At 35.8% G+C, this 5,478-nt stretch overlaps 1 long non-coding RNA gene across 1 annotated transcript; it reads left to right on the top strand.

The window, feature by feature from the left end:
* Positions 1-1,387: 1,387 nt before the first annotated feature.
* LOC140853304 (uncharacterized) lies at positions 1,388-3,925 on the top strand. The gene is made up of 2 exons (XR_012136315.1): positions 1,388-1,919; positions 3,610-3,925. It is a non-coding gene; the product is annotated as an uncharacterized lncRNA (long non-coding RNA).
* Positions 3,926-5,478: the final 1,553 nt, after the last annotated feature.

Raw genomic sequence — 5,478 nt, 5'->3', positions numbered from 1 at the left:
CAAAAGGAACAAAATCAAACCAAAATAGGGCAAGGGTGGGATAGAGAGAGAAAGAGGATTTTGGATGGCCGATCCTTGGGCTATGGTGGCTCATTGGCTGTCGAAGAGGAGGAGGAAGGAAGGGAAGAGGAGGAAGAGAGCTTGGTTATGCCAAATGTAGGGGATGAGGGGTTTAAGCAAAAGATGGCCAGAGAAAAGATAAGGTCCGTCTAACGTCAGTTGTTTGTCAGTTGCACCAATCTCTAATAGCCATCGACGGTTTACACTAGTATGGAGATCCTACATCGACCATCGTTTGGTGGCCTTATCATCTGACGATGAGGATTGGGCAAAGGATCAAAATCTCCCCTATTCCAATCTCAATTTTTTTAAAAAAAATTGAATTGAAGTCGGCAAAGGGATTGCCGACTTCAATTCAAAATTTTTTTAAAAAATTGAGATTGGAATAGGGGAGATTTTGAGAAGTTGGCAAAGGGATTGCCGACTTCAATTCAAAATCAGCCCAGGTGAGCCGAGTTTCACAATGCACCTCAATGGAAATATTCGCATTGTATTAGGTCTGATCCTCGCAAAAGACAGATCAAACCAAGCTAGGTTCACATGGAGTCTAATATAATTGGAGTATCTGTTGTGGCTAGGGGTGACAAATGAATCGAGCAGTTCCAAAGATGGATTGAGAAAAGCATGAATCAAGCTGAGCTGGAAGCTATACAAACCAAGCTTGAAATAGTAAAGTAGACTAGAAATTAATTTCAAACTGAGCTAAAAATTGACCTAGCTCGATGAAACTAGATCGTATGAAATTTTGATATATTTAAAAGAGATAATTATAGATTACCAATCTGCCTATCTATGATTTAAAAAGTAGCATTTAACCCATATGAATTCAACTTCGTTAGTACCCACCTATGCAATGATAGTGGATTCATTTGGAAATAGAGGTCAAAATTTTATTTTTTGCCCGATTTTAAATTATTTCCTCTCCAAATTTTCAAATCAAAGCTTCATTTGCCAAATCTAGGTCTTTAAAATTTTTTTTAAAAAAAAAGCCTCCTTTCACCAATCTGAAGTGAAAGAGCAAAAAAAATCAACTATAGGATTGAAATCGGATTGGATACCAGCATATCTATATCTATATTTATTTTATCTGATGAATATAAATAAAGATATGGATATTATTTGAATGTAAAAATTTCTATGCATATTTATTTAAATAGATACAGTTATAATCTAAATATTGAAAATATAAATATAATTATGGATATAAATTAAATAATAAAATTTTATGACTATAAAATTAAAAATAATATTAAATAAATAATAAAATAAATTAACAGCTTATATAGAAGGTTGCCCATACCACTTTCACCTCTAACCACATCGTGATTCTTATTTCCATTTGAAACTTGTTAATAGATTATACTGAATTTCTAAAACTATCCATGGACTGAGGCGATATGGATGCTGTAAACCATGTCTTCAAGCTTATCATCTGCAAGCAACCCCAATAATAACTTGATTTTATGCGATTGTAGTGAAAAATCAAATGTAAGGATGTCATCTTCTTCACCATCTTTGGATTGGCCCCCATGCTCCATCGTGCTTCCATCGCCATCATCTTCTTCTCCTTCCCCTTTTCTTCTTGGGTCTCCATCTATCCCCCTACCACCACCCTCTCCATCTCCCTCCATGCCGTGTTCCACCAACCGGCCCCATGCTTCCATCATTGCATGTCATCTTCTTTTCTCTCCTTCGTTCATCCTCCTCTTCTCAACTTGCCCTGCCAATATCATCATCTTCGTCTCTTCCTCTCCGACACCATCATTTTACCACCGGCATCAAGGCTTTGAGATAATTGCATAGTTCATGGCATCGTCATTGTTAGTGATGTGGAGGCAAATATCATCGGAGTTTCATAGGTCTATGATTGAAATATTTACTAGAATATCTCATGTATACGAGCATAAGACATTTGCTGAAATATTTTTTGGAAATTTTATCTTGTTTGGTAGAAATGATTGTAAGACTAGCTCATCTAACGAGTACAAGGTATTTGCTGAAATGTTAGTGTGAGACTATGTTTATTTATGTCGCATATAACTTTCGTATGTGCACTTTATCAAAGAAGCGATGTTTGTTTCAACCATAGATTCTGTAAAATGCTATGACTTTACAGATTGTTTAGATATGTTTGGAAAAATATTTCACGTCCTCGACTCAAACAGGCAGCAGACTTGATACCATGTATGTACTTAAACCCAATTGCTGTGTATTTGAATTGTCTATATATCCCAACAGGGGTTTGATAAAAGTAATTCGGATTTGTTATATTGTTCTACTTAGCTTCTCGAACTGCAAATTGGTTTTAGATGGTCTATAGATTTATTACCCAATAGCTATAAGATATTCGTATCAATGATGCATCTTTTGATTTTTTGCTATTGACTGATGTCAAATTTTTATGCTTCAAAAGAACTGTTGTTGCTAGACTATCATCCAAACATTTTTGCTCCTATTATGCACCATCATTGTTATGCTATTGACCACTGTCCATGGACTAAAACAGCTAGCAGAAACATGGGCCAAATCAGCTAGCAGAACGAAGCAAAAACAGCTAGCTAGCATTGAGAACAATAATTCACGTTACTTCGACCACATCCACCATAACATGTCTTGTCTTGATTGAATCCAAGATTCCAAATGCAAATTTCTGCAGTAGGAATGCTTCATATTGCTCGTTTCTTCAAGAATAAAGTTTTACATCTTATAACAATCAAATATATTACCTACTACTCATAACAATCACATGTCTAGTTCACAGAAAGTCACTTTAACTTTAGCATGGGCTACAAAACTATTTTTCTTCATCATTCCAACTGCATGAATGCCAGTTGAATATCAACTGCAAGAGCTATTTTGCAGAACCTCAGGATGAATGCCATCCTGCAAGGAAAATCAACAAGTTTTAATTGCTGGGAAAATCCTTCAAGCAACAAACTGCCACCAAGGATAACAAATAACAGCCAAGACCTAAGCAATGCATATTTATATACCTTCTCGGTCCCTCGAGCTATTGTTTACTTTTCCATAATTATCTTCTCCTTAGTATGAGTAATTTGTTTCTTCTCTTTAAAAAAGACATGCCTCTTGCTGAAGCCTTATAAATTTCTCCGTAGTTTTTGTGGCTAACTCAGTCTCATATCTGCAAATAGAAGAATCACTCCGCTTAAAGTACTTGCATTGCTCATTAACCTATAAAGCAATTGTTTCAAATACTCAAATTAGCTCTCACATCTAACTAGAAAATTAATGAAAATCCAAAAATTTAAGAACTTGTTCTATATCTGAAGCAATCACAAAACCGTCTTCCAAAAATTTTCTATCATCCATGATCTCTTTATATTTGATCGGACGAAATCAACCTATTATTGGTGTTGCTTGCAAATGATAAATTGGAAGACATAGTTCATAGCACCTGTATTACCTCAGTCCAAGGATTATATCAAAAATACATCATATTCTATCAGCAAGTTTTAAGTGAAAACAACAATTGCTAGGTAGCTTACCAAATCAGTATGTTCTTACTTTTCTGCTTTGGGTTGGTGACAGGAGACTTGGATTTGGTGAAAGAAGTTACAATTTGGAGATTTGGGGAGGGAAATGATTCAAATCAAGTGAAAATGAATCCTGGACCTCTATTTTCAGATGAAGTCGCACTCTGTCACTGTACAGGTGGGTAACAGAGTGGCATGGTGCACAACGGAGCTTAGCTTAGGTTGGTTAAATGTTGCCTTTTAAACCATATGTGGATTTTGTGAAATTTGACCATAGCACATATGGATAATCTATAATTACTCCTATATAATATTATATGTTATATATATTTTATATACAATAAATTATCGGATTAAAATTTTAATTCGTATATTCTTTTATCCTTTGGATCAATTAAATTTTAATTTAGACCTGAATCATATGTTGAACTAGAACTTGAAATCAAGAATCAAGCATTCATTTGGGTTTGAACCAGACTTGGTTCAATGTCAAGTTGATTTTAGATCTATTTGGGATCATCAAGATGATCAAATAGGCTCAAGTTTGAAATAATGTCAAAACAAATCAATCTTGATTTGGAAGTCCAGCTTGAAGTTAATTTTTTTGCGATCCAAAGCTTGAAGTTAATTTCAAAGCAAGCTTCATCAAACCCAGGCTATTACACCTTAACCAATGGCCTGTTCTCCGTTGCTTCAACAAAATCTGACCAGCCACTGGGAACTACTCCCGCGAAAGCATTGGAGGGTCTTTTGGGGGGCATATGTTGGGCAATTTCTTTTGAGAATAGTAGATTGTATAAGAAATCTAGATGCATATCTTCATATAGAGCTTGCTTGTACTCACAGATTATTGTGGATTCTTGTTCTTAGAAAGGAAAAGATTGTGCTTAATTTTGAGCAATAGCTCAATGACTAAGCTTTACAGGATGATTATAGTTGGTGCATGCAAAGGCTAAATGGATTTATCAATAGGTCTAGCCTAAGTCTACACTAGAAATCCAAAACCTAGAAGCTAGATCTAGGTTTGGTAGAGCAAACAAACAAAACATAGAACAATTTATGTGATTCAGCTTATGGCCAATGCTCACGGGCAAAAACGATGAGATTTAGCTCACTAATAATGCAAGAGAACAAAGGAAAAGAAAGATCTCCCAATCTCGCCTACACTCCAATGACCTAAAACAAGAGATAGTTAGTCCCCAAATGCCAAAAGATCCAAAATACACATGCACCAATTCCTCAAACACCTTGATTTGATGGCTCTAACCCTGAACCATCAGATGGGCCACCTAGCAGTGTGGGGCTTCTTCAATTGGGCCTCAGCCTCTTGGCCGAAGGCAGAGAAGAGGAGGTCCTCTTGATTTGATGGCTCTAACCCTGAACCATCAGATGGGCCACCTAGCAGTGTGGGGCTTCTTCAATTGGGCCTCAGCCTCTTGGCCGAAGGCAGAGAAGAGGAGGTCCTCTTAATAGTGTATCCTCTATCTTTCAAATACAAGATACCACTATAACATAAGGTAGTCTGCATATATTACAATTTGGTGACTTTGAGAGTGTAGAAGACAGAGAACATTAACAGCAACTTATATACATACTAAAGAATCAGGAAAATGGTTTCGTGTATCACTTGTCAAGACAAATACCAAACCACATCTACAGTAACGTTCTTGGCAGTGAACTTGGGGGGGTGGGGGGGGGGGGGCGCAAATAAAAAATAATCCCATTCTTTGATCTCTCTGTTTGAACGACTGCGAATCCAATCCAAAACGGTCTCTTTGGTTCAGTTTATATTGTTTTTTGAACATTCAATTGGTTTCGGTCTGAAAAAGTTTTAAATCAAAATCATTTGGATCAGTTTATATATATATATATATATATATATATATATATATATATATATATATATATATATATATATATATTC

This window comes from Elaeis guineensis, chromosome 13 (assembly GCF_000442705.2).
Source record: "Elaeis guineensis isolate ETL-2024a chromosome 13, EG11, whole genome shotgun sequence".
Lineage (NCBI taxonomy): Eukaryota > Viridiplantae > Streptophyta > Magnoliopsida > Arecales > Arecaceae > Elaeis > Elaeis guineensis.
This window is presented reverse-complemented; position numbering and strand designations above follow the sequence as displayed.